Genomic DNA, 16097 nt, shown 5'->3' with positions numbered 1-16097 from the left:
CAACTGCTGCAGAATACACATTCTTTTCATCAGCACATGGAGCACTCTCCAGAATAGACCAAATCTTAGACCATATCTATTTATTCAAGTCTGAATAAATTTAAAAAGTAGAAATCATATCAAGTATCTTTTCTGACCATGATGAAATAAAACTAGAAATCAATGACAAGAAGAACCTCGGAAACTTCACAAATGCGTAGAAATTAAACAACATGCTCCTGAAGGACCGATGGGTCAATGAAGAAATTAAGGAAATTAAAAAATCTCTTGAAAGAAATGAAAATGGAACTATAACATGCCAAAAGCTATGGGATACAGCAAAAGCAGTACTAAGAGGGAAGTTTATAAGCAATAAATGCCTACATTGAGAAAGTAAGAAAGACTTCAGATAAACAACCTAACAACGCACCTTGAAGAACTAGAAAAGCAAGAACAAACCAAACCCAAAATTAGTAGAAGGAAAGAAATAATAAAGATCAGAGCAGAAATGAATGAAATTGAGACCAAAAAAATACATAAGATCAACGAAATGAAAAGTTGATTTTTTGAAAAGATAAACAAAATTGACAAACCTTTGGACTGACTAAGAAAAAAGTGAGATGACCCAAATAGATAACACCAGAGGTGAAAAAGGAGACATAACAACTGAGACCACAGAAATGCAAAGAATTATTAGCGACTTTTACGAACAACTAAATGCCAACAAATTGGAAAACCCAGAAGAAATAAGTAAATTTCTGGAAACATACAACCTACAAAGATTGAACCATGAAGAAATAGAAAACCTCAATAAACCAATAAAGAGTAACAAGATCAGAGCCATAATATAATAAAAAGTCCCCCAACAAAGAAAAGCTCAGGACCTGATGAATTCACTGCTGAGTTCTGCCAAACATTTAAAGAAGAACAATGATTTTTGTTTTTGTAAGCCACTAAGTTTTAGGGTGACTTCTTTTTTTAACATAGCAGTAGATAATCAGAACAGCCTTCTACTTACAAAATCTAAAGAACTGTTTTAAGGGCACTGACCTCTTTATGGTAGTTGACCTGGGAGAACTGTTCCCCTCCCTTCTTTGATTTCCTTGACAATTGTTTCTGGTTCAACTCCTCTGGTTCATCTCTGGCTGCTGCTTCTTAGTTTCCTTCCTCCACTCCTTTTATTTTCCCTTCCTCTTAAATATTGATATTCCAGCCTCAGTCCTCTTCTTTTCTGGTGAATCACACTCTCCCTGAAAAAGCTCACCCATCTCCAAGTTGATGCCAGCCCACACCTCTTTCCTGAGCTCTAGTCTCATAAAACCAATTGCCTACTGACCATCTCTACCTGGATATTTCACATTCATTATGTCCAAAATGGATCTCTTCATTTCCCTCACACCCCAACATGTCCCTATCCACATAGTTGCCCAAGCCAGAATCCTGAGGGTCATTTCAGACCCCTCCTTCTTCCCTGACTCCACATTCAATTAGTCACCATGTCTCTTCAAGTCCACCTCCTAAATACACGTAAAGAGCATCACTTCCTCTGCTTACTGCCTTGCCACAGACCCTGACTGGTTTGTCTTCCTCTGCTTTCTTCCTCTCTAAACTACCCTCCAAACCATGGCCAGTGGTTAAGAACGTGGACTTTAAAGCTGTATAGATCTGTTTTTATGTACCATCTTTGCCATTCACTAGCTCTGTGACCTTGCACAAGACATTCATTTCTCTGTATCTCAATTTATTCACCTGTAAAATGGGCATAATAATAATTTTACCTACTTGCAAGTTGGTGCCAGGATTTAATAAAATAACGCATGAGCAGCACTTTGCACATTGCTCAGCACACATCAAATGCTCAATAAATGATTGTGGAATGTTTGAGAAGGGGACTTAGATGAGAATAGGGATGGCTCTAGCATCTCACCTTCTTTGCTGAAGATAACAGCTCCAAACTCATTGACCACACCAGCTGTGATGTGGCTTGGCTATGTTGGGTCTGAATAGAGAAGACTGCTCATTTGTGAAGATCAAGGGAGAGCATGGATATTGTGGGAGACATCCGTGTTGTATTTCTGGAATCAGAGTGGCAGATGGGCCCAACTGGAGCTAGTACATCTGGAGCCAGACAGCAGAGGGCAGCAGAGGTTGATGTGATTGCAGTTTCCTGGGTTGTACTGGGGGGTGGGGAAGAGAAAGTTAAGGAAGAAATTGAGGTCCTAATTCTAAATGGGGGATTGGCTAGGGGAGCTGTCCAGAGAATAGCTGTGCTCTTGGGCTCACCCGCCCTTAGCACCTGGGATAAAGATGGTTAAGAAAGTAGGGCAGCTTGGGAAGGGAGGAAGAGGCTAGAATTTAGGGGTGGAAGCTGAGCGAGTTGGGATTTTTACAAAATATATTAAGGAAAATACATCTATCCTAGTCTTGTGTCTATTTGGCCTTTTCTCTCTTCTAGGAATCCCAATGGTCCTTCTAAGGGCAGAGTTATCAGTTGGGGACCCCAGAGGGCGGAGATGGTTTTAAGTGTGATAGATGATGAGTTTGTAGTACAGGTAGGGACCACATCCTCAAGGTATGGATAAAAGAAGACTCAGGCTCATGAGGAAACCAAGGCCCCGAGGAGGAAAGTGACTTGCCTAAAGTCATATAGTTAGGATTAAGAGTGAAAGCCAATACTTACTGAGACCTTATAGGGGCTGCTGAACACATTACACGTATTACCTCATTTAATCCTCACAATAAGCTCATGAGGCAGAATCAGATGTCGTATCATCACATTTTACAGATGAAGAAACTGAAGCTCAGAAAGGCTAAGTCATTTGCCCAAGGCTGTATAGCTAGTCAGTGGTGCATCCAGGATGCAGATCCAGGTAGCAGAGCTTGAGCTTTTTTTTTTTTTTCTTAGAGAGAGAGAGTGTCACTCTGTCACCCAAGCTGGAGTGCAGTGGCATGATTATAGCTCACAGCAACCTCGAACTCCTGGGCTCAAGAGATCCTCTCGCCTCAGCCTCCCGAGTAGCTGGGACTATAGGCACACACCACCACGCCCAGCTAATTTTAAAGATTTTTTGTAGAGACGTGATCTGACTGTGTTGCCCAGGCTGGAGAGCCTGTGCTGTTAACCACCACATTCTGCTACTTGTCTAGGCCAGGGGTTGGGTCTCTGGACTCCCAAATCAAAGCTTTTACCATTACTCTGTATCGTCTTGGATGGGAATCCAATTTTAGTAAGTCAAGTCCTAGTCTCAAATTAAGTATAATAGAAAGGCAGTTTGCTACTTTAAATGGATCCTCAGTTAATCCTTTTGTGAGGTAAATGATGGCATTTTTCATCTTCTCCTGTCTGTAATTTACCTGCTTTGTGGTGCTCCTACATTGTGTGAACTGTCCTGGGGACGTATGGTTGGTTTGCTTCCTACAGAGCATTACTGTGGATACGTGTTCTGCTTTAGATGGCTTCTTTCCCGGCCAGCTCCGGCTGGCTTTCTTTTGGGCTGCCTTCCTATACCACATTGTCAGTATAGTCCAGGGACAATGAAAGAAAATCAGTTAAAGTGTTGGTATTTTTTTTTCTGATGACCCTCTATTTTGTTTTCCTTGAGCTATTGCCTGTTGTTGATCAATCAACCATTCTTATTCTTATTCGGCGTCTGTCTGCATGGAGGCATTCATTCATTAATAAAACACTTGCTGAATGCCTACTATGTGCCAAGTATTATGCTAGGTCCTGGGGGTATGGTGATGAACCAAGCAGTGCATGGTCCCTGCCCTCATGAAATTTCGAGTCTAGAAGGGAAGTATATTGAATCTCGGGTACCCCTAACTGGGATTGGGAACCACCCATCTTCTCCATCCCTGCTGCCTTAACTTGAGCTCTCATCATGTGTCTCTTCCTTGGATCACCACAGCTGGTCTGCCAGTCTCCACTCCTCCCGACCCCCACTCCAGCCTGCACACAGCAGAGAGCAGCAGACAGCAGCAGACTCCACCTTTGAAAACATCCCTTCCAACATGTCACATCCTTCCCCTGCTCAACCTGCTCAAAATCCTTCAATGACTCCCCGTTTCCTGTCAAATGGCATCCACATTCCTTCACCATCTGGCCAGATTCAAGCAACGCCATGAGCCAATGCTGCCCCATCCTCCCCTCTCTATTCTTATTTCCTACCTGTCCTTCTGTTCCAGGTCTTCTTACTGTCTCCGTACACTGCCAGCTCGTTCCTCACCTTGAGTTCCATCCCCTCAAATCCTCCTACCTGTCCTTCAGAAGCTCTAACTGGAGTACAACCTCCTGTAGAAAGCTTCCCCAAGGACCACCCCTTCCTCTGCTCTCCCTTCTTTGAGATCCGGGCCCCAAGGCCCAGCTGGTGTGAGGATCAAATGAGATGCCATGATGGACAAATGCTTTGTATTGCATCATGGGAGGCTTTCTTCTTATCTGTTCTCACATCTACCATTTATTATTCTCTGCCAGAAAGTGGGGCTCAGTGGTTTACAGAAATTATCACATTGAATCCTCATAATGGCCTATGAAATAGTATTTATCAGGCCCATCATTCAGATGAGGAAACAGGTTCAGAGAAGTCGAGTATCTGGCCCAAGATCACACTTACAGATAGGTCCATCTGGGGAGCCTGAGTTCCTGCAGGAGGTGGTCCAGTGGACTGAGCTGGTTCAAATGCCAACTCTGCCTTTCTTTAGCAACCTGTAGTGGAATTCTATATGGTCTTTGAGCTCATCAACACCTGATCTTTAAAATTTTCTATTGCTATTTTCCCTGGTCTTGATTCTGTGTTTTTATTTTGCTATTATTTTTTTATTGTTGTAAACCACCTCAAAGCCTTTGGGAAACAAGGCGGGGGTAATTAACTATGTGCAAATAAAATATGCTTCTCCTGTCTCCACTCACAGTGTCCAGGACAGTGGGCACTGGTGCTGGGGGAGCATCATCTAACTTTGTGCTCTATTAGGCCTTGAGAAAAAGGCAACCCAAATCAGAAGCCAAAGGTCAGTTCCTTCTTTGTGAAATAAAAAGACACAGAGTCTGTGCCAGGTCCTCTATCAAAATGCCAAACTGTGGCACTGACACTATTTCCTTCCATGGTTTTATTTTTATTTTTGAGGAGCCATCAGGTGGTAATGGATGATTCATGCTTTACTTACCCTTCTTGTTTATTTCCCTTCCTCGACCTTCGAATTTTTTTCCCCTTAATGTTTGTTCCGGGTTTTGACAAAACACTGAGGCACTTGACTTGTGTTTGGCAACTTTTTTTTTCTTCCTAATGTCTTCTTAAGAAAAAAATTAAAGGAAGTGACAGTATTCCAAAGCCATCTTTTATTCCATCAGTGGACGGATTGCACCTGCTACTTCTAAGGCCACTCTCCAATTGTTTCCTTTTACAGTAAAACCTTGTTAGAAGACACTCCATTAGTACCAAATAGGAATGGCTTAGGCCCTAACTGGCCTTACTTTGGCCACTCTCAGCAAAGTAATAAAGGAATTGAATAAATGGACTCTGTGCTGGGTTTCCATACTTTAAGGCAGCAAACTTTGCCATTTCTTTGGCAGGATCGTTTGCATACAAATGATTGATGCTGGGGATTCTTTTCATTTCATTAAGGCAAGTCTCCCAAGACCTCCATTAGGCTAAAATTTGTTAGCCTACTTGGAGCTACTGTGAATTATTCAAAGCAATAAAGCTTTATTTCTTTACAAGTAACCTACAATGCAAATGGCTCAGTAATTTGAAAGGCTATCTCCAATTAGTTTGAGTAAGTGAGGCTGGACTGCATTAAATAGCAACTTATTGATTTCTTTCATCATAGAAATCACTCTCCCTAGGCATGAATTCTTTTTAATAGCCCCAGTGCTCTGTGAAGACTGGAACAGTGGGCTCTCCCTCAGAGGCAAAGATGTGGTGTCCACTCACCTGTCTTTGAGTTGGAACCTTTATAATAGGGATCCCTTTGCACTGATACATCCACACGCTTGAAGTCTTGTCCTTCAAGTGGCTTCAAACTTAAGCTGAAGTTCAGGGTCAGTGTATGGCTAGGATGGAGGATTGGTTCCGTGTGATGCTGGCCAAGTTGCTTTACCTCTTTAGGGTGAAGTTCCTTCATTCTGTAATTATTGTATATACTCAGCCTGTGAACGAGATTAAGGGCAGCCAGTTCCCAGGTTTTATGCCCAGTCTGTGAACAGTGTTAGGGAACATCTAGGCTGGGGTTAGGGCTCAGTCAGTGGCCAGGGTTAGAGTGTGGCCTGTGAATGAAGAACTAAGAGAATGGGCCATTCTTTTCCTATCCTAGCTGCCTGCTGATAGTAGCCCCATGCTCTACCCCACTGAGCTTAAGACACGAGATATCAGTAGCAACTAAAGGAGACTAGAATTATAGGACACAGATACTTAGGAAAATGGGGAAGGATACGGGATAATTTATATTCCCTGCCCAGTACCTCAGCATTTTCTATACAGAAGGCAAGAGGGAGAAGGTCACTTCCATAGTCACTGGTATAGCAAGGAATGCTTAGAATCCAAATAAATATTTGAAATGAGCACCTTTCCTTGATGTGGAGTTCTTTCTCAGGGACCCTGGCCATGTGGTGCTGCTGGGGTGTGTTCTAGTCAAGCTGTCTGTTCCCTATCCCTAGTAAGGGTGGGGAAGAAAGGAGATGGGCTGGGCCACCTTGGCCATGTTTGAGTTACCAAATGACAATAGAATTCCTGCTTAGAATGCTAGGGAAATGGGTTTCTCTGATCTCCTGGGAGGAATTGCAATCACCAAGTTTTGAAAAGCCTGGGGAATCTGTAACTGAGGGCTGCTTTTCATTTGGGACAGGAAGAGACAGACACGGAGGGTGAGACTGATAAGTGAAAGGGCGTGAAGCACCATTTCCCCCAGCAGGATGTCGGGGCTGGGCTGGAGAAGATGCAACACGAGCTGGTGGTGGCAATGGGGGACTCCACCCTGCCTGGCCTACATGCTCACAACCACCCTATGAGCTCATTACCATATCATCCCCACTTTACAGATCAGGAAACCGAGGCACAAAGAGAAACAGAGGTGACGCTGCTAGTGCGTTGCAGAGCTGTAATTTGAATTGCAGAGCCTACAAGAGTTATGGTTGTTGGGAAGATCAAGTCAAGTTGGAACAGCAGGGAGACAAGAAGAAGAAGGGATAGATGAGGTTATAGCAGTATGGCACCTCAAGTGCTCTGAGGTGGCCTCAATGGCAAGAGGCAGGGCAGTGTAGTGGTTAAGAGCCTACACCAGGAACCCAACCGTCTAAGCCAACAGTCTAGATTCAAACCCCAGATGTCCCACTTCCTGGCTGTGTGACCTTAGGCTAGTTACTTGACCTTTCAATGTCTCAGCTTCCTCCATCTGTGAAGTAGGGACAGAGAGGGATAATAACAGGGATAATAACCCTTCATGGGGTTGGTGTGAGGATTGAATGAATCAATACAGGAGAGTGTTTGGACAACACTTGACACCTAGCGAGGGCTACCTTGCTGTTTGACATCTAGTGTAGCAGTGAAGTGCCCGAGAGTTGGGTCTGTGGTTGTCTGGGAGCTCTTTGAGCCTCAGTTCCTCCCTACGGCCTATTTTAGGGTTAACGTGAGACATAAATGAGACAAGGCATGAGGAGAAGAACACACAATGAGCTCCAGATTCCCAGCAGCTGTTTTGCATTATTACATCAGCCCCTTACAACTAACCCAAGGGTAAAGTCTACATTGGCCTAGGATTTGCGAGTTCAAACATTGCATTAAATGAGTGGGTCAGTGCCAAGGGTTGGAGAAGATCTTTTGTAAGTGACCTTAGGCCCTGCTGACAGAGAGTGAGGAGGGAAAGGACCATGGTCTCAAATACCATTGGGCCCAGATTTAGAACCTGAAGAATTCAAGCCCTGCAAGATGGTGGAGCCAATGAGTAAGAACTTGGCCTGCAGAGCCAGACCTGCCTGGGTTCAATCCCAGCTCCAGCATACATTGTGTGACCTTGGGAAAGTCACTTCACCTCTCTCAGCCTCAGTTTCCTCATCCGGAAAATGGGGATAATATTTGTGCCTTCCTCACAGGGGTGTTGTAAGGATTAACTGTGAAGACACACGTAGAGTGCTAAGAGCAGTGTCTGGCTCATAGCATATTTGTCGATTTAATTCCAGACAAACCAGGGAGATGAATGAGAAATGAAGGGAGGCTGTGGTGCTCCTCTCCACCCTCTCCCCTTCTTCACCGGCTGGAAGATGCTCCTGTCCAAATGGGAAATTGAAGCCAAAATAGCACAATAAAGGAAAGGAAGCGCTCCGGGAGCAGATGGGCTCCCACTCGCCGTCCTGAGGAATGTGCTGACTATTCAGGAACGGGCCTTTGGCAGTCACTTAACACAATCACGAAGCAAAGGGAAATGATCAAGTCTGTCATCAGGGTCGGTGCCAATTTGTTTAAGAAAGTGGCAAGGCTGAAAAGGAGGATGTGGGGAATAGGAGGCCCTGAACATTCCTGGAGCCAGTTTGTACAACCTTCTGGGCAGCAATCCCAGGTGAACATGGCTGGAGACCTGCCCTCCCTACATGCCCTTCTAAAATTCCCAGGTGAGCAGCCTTGACCATGATGGGAGGCTAGTGGCCCATGTGGGCAGGATCAAGCTGGCACCCACATGCTTCATTTATTCTATTCTGCGAACTTGCATGGAGTGCCCACCCTGTGCCAGGCACCAGGCTAGGAGCCATGGGCATGCTGGGAAGAATGATACAGGTAAGGCCCTTGTCCTGGAAGAACTCCCAGAGGATCAAGGCTGTGTTCCCTGCACATGGGGAAAACATCTGAGAAATGCCGAGGGGTCAGGGACCGAACAACTACCCCTTCCCAGGGGCTTTACCTGGAAAAAAAGAGAATGTCTGGGAAGGATAATGCTTAACATGGAATAACCTTTAATGGTGGAATTAGCGGGCGTGTTATTTCCTGGGGGGGGTGGGGACCATGGCAGACTGTAAACTCATTAAAGGAAAGGTTTCTGCCTGTGTCAATCCCTTGACCAGTAGATAGCATGACTTTACACCTAAAGAGACTTGCAGGCAGGGCATTTAGAATTAGATCCTCCCGGCTTTGACTAAGTGCCTAATGTGAGCACAACGCCGGGTGCTCGCCCATGCTTCAATATCACAGAAAATCAACCTGAGGTGGATTAATGTAAATATTGAATGATTGGACATGAATCATAGAAGGGCCCTTTGGTGTAATATAAGCCAGTGGTTTTCAAAGTGTGGTCCCTGGGCCAACAACATCGGCATCTCCTGGAAATGTGTTAGAAATGCAGATTCTTGGTCCCGTCCTATATACACTGAATCAGAAACTCAAGGGGCGGGCCCAGCAGTCTGTTTCAACAAGCCCTCCGAGTGATGCTGATGTGTACTCAGGTTTGAGGGCCACTGCTCTCACCCAGTGATCTTTAAAAGGGGCTCTGGGCTGCCATGGAGGTTTTGAGGGAACCTCCGGGTAGGGCAGGGGTAGCTGAGAGCAGCTCTACTTTCATCTGCTTTACATGTTGAGCTGACACATTAGATTTTGTTTAAAGAAAGTGCTCCAAATAGCATAAGTTTGAAAATCATGACTCTAGTCTAACCAACTGGCTTCTGCACTCTGCCCATCCTGCCTCATCATTTGTACCGATGGGGAACATGGAGGCCCAGAGAGGGGAGGGCTTCAGCAGGCAGGGATGAGACCAACACCCAGGCTTCCTAACTGCCGGCCCAGGGTGCTTTGTGATATCTCAGTCTGCCCCCTCGTGAGAGAGGAAACAGGAAGACAAGTTTGAGCTGTCTTTTAGTAAGATCCTGGGGCTGTCTGCTTCTCTTTCTAGTTATGCCCGGAAAGGCTAGAGGCTTCTGGGGTTCTTGGAGGAAGCCTTTCCGTTTCCTCTCTCCTGTAGCCCAGGACTTGTAGCCCCAGACCAACCTCCTAGCCAGTCTGATTCATCCCCCAACCGCACTCATCTCAAAGTGGGACATGCTGGGGGGTCTGCCTGAGCTTCCAGCCTCCCCCTCCATTCCTCAGCCAGGCCTCTCAGGCCCACCTGATGCCTATCTGCATTTCCCTGGCCTCCATCCCCCGCCCTCCCCCAATCTAGGCAATGCTCTGTCATTGCCCTCATACTATGAACGGGAATCACTGTGAGCCTTTCCTGAGGGGTCATTGCGTCCTGTGCCATGTCTCTCCCTTCCCGGCCCCTAATACTGCTAGGCCTACTGCCCCAGCAGGCAGCTCACAGGGCTTGGTAAGCGGGCAGGGGAGATGGCGGTGGGGTTGGGATCTACCCTACCTGCTGCTGGTTCTGTCCGAGGCTCAAAGACCCAGCTGGCAGGACTCCCCACCATTGCCTGGGCCCTTTCAGATGTCGGGCATCATCGTTGACTTTGGACTTGAGCCTCTGCCAACCTCTGATGGCTGTCTTTCTCCATGGCAAGAGCACTGACTCCAGCCATCTCCATAGTGGAGGGGAGAATGTAGTGGCTCCTCTGGGTGCCAACTGAGGACACCACCGAAGCCTGGGCAGGAGTCTCAAGCCGCTGGGCCTACGTGAACAAAGTCAAGGCCACTGTGGCGTGGTGTGTGAGTCAGCTGCTTGGCTCTTCCCTTCCTTGTGTGTGTGTGTGTGTGTGTGTGTGTGTGTGTGGTGAGGGAGGTGGATTCTGGATGAGTGAGAGACTAAAAAAAAATTGGAAACATGACCACTGAAAGAATAACTTTTTCAGGCCAAGCCAGCTCATTCCTCCTGCAAAAGAGCATTTGAAATCCTAGCCAAACCCGCCCCTGTCCGACCTCTTAGCCTCTATGGATTGTCTTATAGCGATCATTTCACAGCTGATGGAAGCCAGTAGTGTGGGGGAAATAGCAAAAGGGCTCTGGAGTTAGATTGATGAACGTTCAAATCTGGGCAAGGGACTCACCTCCTTGAACCTTGGTTTCCTCAGCTCTAAAAAGGATATGGTAATATTAGGTTGAATCATATGATAGTGCTATTGGGTCAAAAAAGAGCAAATATTGCCAATTTCATATGGTTCAACCCCGTAGCACCTTCCTCCCAGGATTATTGTGAAGATTAAATGAGATAATATACAAAAGTGTTCATACCAGCACCCAACTCATAGTAAGTGCCCAATAAAGGATAGTGATGTTGGCTGGTGATGATAATGGGTATCTAACAGGCCACAGAATGAGCCCTGACCCTGGCCATTTCACAAATACAGGTCCCAAATAGGCTGAAATACCTTGGTGGCATAATCCGTGGGGTTAAAATGTACCCCTGACCAAATACACCCCCCTCTGGTATGTCCCAGCTCTTAAGATTTTTTGTTTATACGTCACTCTGTGGTAAAAACACTGTCCAACAAAGGCTCCCATTAAAGAGTCCCCAAAGGGAAACAGATTCATTCATTCAACAGCTTGTATCAAGAGCCTATTATGTTGCCAGGCACTGTGCTATGTGCTGGGTTGAAGATGATCTGGTCCCTGCCTTGGAGGAATTTGCAATTTGGTATGAGAGAAAGCCCCCAGGCAGGTAACAACAGTCCACTTTTGACAAGTGTCATAGCCATAAAAAGTGTGTCCCAAGACTTGTGGGGTCACCAAGGAAGGATCATCCTCCCTCCCTCCTTCTTAACTCTGTTTAGTGGTCAGGAAAGGCTACACAGAAAAAACTGACATTTCAGATGGACTTTGAGTGATGTGTAGGCATTCCTTTCATGGAGAAGGTACGGGTTCAAGCAGGGGAAACTTAATATGTAGAGGTGCAAGATTGCAAAGACAGTGTGGGCATTTTTGGGGATTGGTTCTAAGTTCAGTGTGTCTGGAGCGTGGGGTGAGGAAGGTTGTATCAGGAACGGAGGATGAAGCGGTGGATCAGGGCTGGGCTGGGCAACACATCCTGGATGTGATTTTGTAGGCAATTGAGAAGAAACAAATGAAAATTTCCCAGCCTGACTTTGTTTGGAATGGGGCCTGAGAATGTACAGAGTTTTCTTTATTGTTAGTAATTCTTGTCTACTTTATTGAGATATAATTTATATGCAATAAAATACATTCGTTATAAGAGAGTGGTTCAATGAGTTTTGATAAATGTGTATACCCAAATAACCAGTACCACTTTAGACCTGGGCAGATGGGGTTCCTGCTCCATGCCCTGCACCTCAGGGGACATCTCTGTACTCTGCAGGACTTTCTTTAAAATTTTCAAAGTTGCCCTCCAGTGTCTGAGACTGGCAGGGCCAGCAATATCATTGGGGTTGGCTGTTCTTAGCTCAGAATGGGTCCCACGTAGACATAGGACCTGGTCCGTGTTTCTCCCCTTCAACGCACTCTTTGAGCCTCTAGGCCCCCCTCCACCAGTGCTTGGGGCCTACCAGATGTCCCAGGGAACTCTAGGATTCTCAACTATGGGATCGTCTATGGGACTCATGGTTGGAACCTGGTTCCAGGAGGGCAGCATGGCAAGTGGATTGCTCCACTAAGCCAGAGCAATATTTCTTTGGCAGAACTGCATGAAATTGGGCCACCAGAATGGTACTGACATACTAATTTTGGGTGATTCAAATGGTGTGTATAGACAGGGACTACACAACATATATTTTCCCAGGCTCTGAGCACTCTAGGAGTGGCCCTGTGTGTAAACCCACTGCTGTGATCAAGATTTACACCAGAGTCCGGATGTCACGTGTGGCCCAGAAGACACGCATGGGCTTCTGGCTGCTGCCCCATTGGGGGATTACCTACCTGGCTTCCTTTGCCCTGAGCAGTGAACTGACTGGGATGGTACTCCGGGAAGCCACTGAGTCTGCCCAGTGCCTGTGCCCTTCCCTTGCCAGCCTGAATGCCAAGGATGTGTTTCGGAGATGGCACAAGAGGAGGAGCCGACAGCACCAGCGGTTCTCGGCGTGGAAGGCCTTGTTGCACGAGTAGGGGCTGCTGAGCTTGCCTCCAGAGCCAGGGGCCTCCCATTGCCCAGCCCGCTGGGAGCAACAACCAGGCACAGAAGCTGCCAGCAGCAGGGAGGCAGCATCCTAGGGCTGGAGCTTGTAGTGCCCCAAGCAGCGGAAGGCCCGCCCCCGGGGAAGACTCTGGGTCCTTGTCCAGCAAGTATGTGGCTATCGATTGTGAGATGGTGGGCACAGGACCCCAAGGGCGGGTCAGTGAGCTGGCCCACTGCTCTCTGGTGAGTTGCCATGGCGACGTCATCTACAACAAGTACATCCGGCCTGAGATGCCCGTTGACTACCGCACCCACTGGAGCGGCATCACTCGGCAGCACGTGCGCAAGGCCATCCCCTCCCAACTGGCCCAGGAAGGGAGCCTTAAGCTCCTGAAGGGCAAGGTGGTGGTGGGGCACACGCTGCACAATGACTTCCAGGCCCTCAAGTACGTCCACCCTCAGAGCCAGACCGGGGATGCCGCCTACGTCCCAAACCTCCTCAACCTGCCCGGCCTCCACACCCGGGGGCCCACGTCTCTGAAGGACCTGGCCCTGCAGCTGCTGCACAAGAAGATCCAGGTGGACCAGCACGGGCACTCGTCAGTGGAGGATGCCACGATAGCCATGGAGCTCTACCGGCTGGTGGAAGTGCAGTGGAAACAGCAGGAGGCCAGCAGCCCCTGGGCCCGCCCCTAGGACAGAGAGCCTGACACCGGCACAGACATGGAGCAGTACACGGAGGACCAGTATGGCCTGAGGACCTGGCCCAGGGCAGCAGCGGAGGAAGGAGGCAGGCACAGGATGGAAGAGAGTGAGGGGGAGGTGGAGCTCCCTGGTTGGCCTTCCCAGGGTTGGGGGAGGGGGATAAGGGCCAGGAGAGCCCTGGGCCCTTCATCCTGGGCAAGGCAGGGCAGGATACAGCCAGCCAGTCCCGGGGCCAGAGGCATGAGGACCATCTGTCCCCTTGCTGCCCTCGGCCCACAGCGCAGCCTTCTGTCTCTCCAGGGCTCTTGTTAGTTATGTCTCCTGATGCCTGTGGTTTTGCTAATGGCACTTTATAGGTTCTGAGAAGAAGTCAGGTGGACTATCTCCTAGGGCCCAACAGACTGTCCTGGGTTGTCACTGGCCTTCCCCACTCCCAACTCTCCTGAGTCATATGCTGTGCTATCTAAATGGATAATGCCTCCCCCTGGGGGTGGTGGGTGGGGGTGTCAATGTCCTGGAGCTCCCTTATCTCAACTCAGTGACTTGGGATAAAGTTCTCTTCATGTTGTTGCCACCTACTTCTTCCTCCAGAGTCACTGTCAGGTTCAGAATAAATATGCCCTGAAGTTAATGTTAAGGCCTCTAAAAGAGACAGTTCTTCCCCATCTCTCCGACCTCGAACTCTGGCTACAGCCATTGTAGGAACTTGGTGCTCCGGTCGTGGCCTGTCACCTCCCTGCTGGGCTATGACAGAATAGCAGAGCCCACGGGCCTCCTGTGGAGAGCTGGCCCCTTCATGTACTTGACATCAGAAGTCACTGGGCACAACTGAGGGAGAAGGGAAGGCAGCTAAGCTTTGGATAAGAACTGGCATATTTGTTTTGACCCAAATCAGGGATTCTCCCTGCCCACCAAGCAAAAGCCTGGGAAACAAGGCAGCTGTTTGAATTCTGGGGTCCTTGTGCAGAAATGGGCTTGACCTTTATTTATTTATTAAGAGCAGGGCCACTGGTCTGCAGTGGGACAGAGTCCACATGTCCCCTGGGGCTTGGGCAAGGCGTTGGCAGCTATGCTGTGTCCCTGAAGCTCATGTGGTACCCCCTCAGCTCTTTGACAGTCACTGTGGCTGTTGGGTTTTCTCCTAATTTCTAAAAATGTTCTGTTTCCTTGTTTCTTAAGGGATAATTTTGAGGTATTGGAGGAACCAAGAGCTCAGGTCCCACAGACCTTTGAGCCCCATCTTTGCTTGCCACTTAGCTTTGAGACCTTAGGCAAGCATGTGACTTCCTCTTGAGCCCATTTCTTCCTCTGTAAAATGGGGATAGTGCTACAGCCTACCTCCTAGGGTTGACAGGAGCATTAAAGGTTAAGTGCTTAGCACGGTGCCTAGCACATGGGCAGCCACAGCCAGCAGGAGCTGCTATTTATTCTTTACGGATTGCTTTCAACCCCTTCAGGATAACACCCGAACACTGAGCCCTCAGGTTGAGCAGCCGTGGCCCAGACAGAACTGTCCTTGCCTGGCTGTTCCAGCAGGTAGGTTTGGGCAGGGGTGAGGATGCAGCAGGGAGGTTCGGGGTTATCCCTGTGTCTCCCAGGTGCTGGCTTCTCGTCCGTGTCCTACCACTCTGTGTAGTGACGATGGAACAAAGCAGCACAGGGGTCAGGGAAGTAGGGACACTGCTGAAATCACACCGCCCCACCCTTCAGCCGAGGCTCCCGGTCTGCACAGACTCGGCGTCATAGATTGTTGAGTCACTGGCTCCCTCCCTGCAGGCACAGAGCGAGGAGTCGGCTGAGTCATTTACCACTTCTGGCCTGGCTCCAAGACTTTGTTCTGGATTCCTTAAAAGTCTGTAGCTAACGCCAAACTCAAAGCTGAGCAGTAGCTTCAATTCCTTGGATCAAAGGGTTGAAGGAGGATGGAGCTGTTACCAGTGGGGAAATGTACTGTTTAAAATTAGCTTTGCTGTAAAACCATTTGCACTGGAATAAAATTCAATTGGAAAAGTGAAAAAAAAAAAAGATTTACACCATTTTCATCATGGTAGAAAGTTTCCTTAAAGACCTTTACAATCAATCTCACTCCCACTTTCTACCCTTGAATACTAACTACCATCTTGCTTTCTGTCACTATAGGTTAGTTTTTACCTAGTCTAGAATTTCAAATAAATACAATCATACAGTATCTAGCCTTTGTGTCTGGCTTCTTCAATTAACATAGTGATTTTGAGGTACTCCATGTCATAGCATGTATCAGTAGTTTGTTCCATTGTATTGCTGAATATCCATTGTATTAATATGTCACTGTATATGTTGTATATCGATACAAATTTTAATTATGTTGATATACCATTGTATTGGTATACCATCGATCCAGTCTATGGATATATCACAATTTGTTATCCATTCGCCCATTGCTGTACATCTGGACTATTTCT

General features: G+C 47.4%; 1 pseudogene; it reads left to right on the top strand.

Moving 5' to 3' along the window:
* The first annotated feature begins 13140 nt into the window (after positions 1–13140).
* On the top strand, positions 13141–13791 carry LOC105817624 (annotated as a pseudogene).
* The last annotated feature ends 2306 nt before the right edge of the window (positions 13792–16097 follow it).

Source organism: Propithecus coquereli, unplaced genomic scaffold, assembly GCF_000956105.1.
Source record: "Propithecus coquereli isolate 6110/MARCELLA unplaced genomic scaffold, Pcoq_1.0 Scaffold42, whole genome shotgun sequence".
Classification (NCBI taxonomy): Eukaryota; Metazoa; Chordata; class Mammalia; order Primates; family Indriidae; genus Propithecus; species Propithecus coquereli.
The sequence above is the reverse complement of the archived record's forward strand: the minus strand, read 5'-3'. Positions and strand labels throughout refer to the sequence as shown.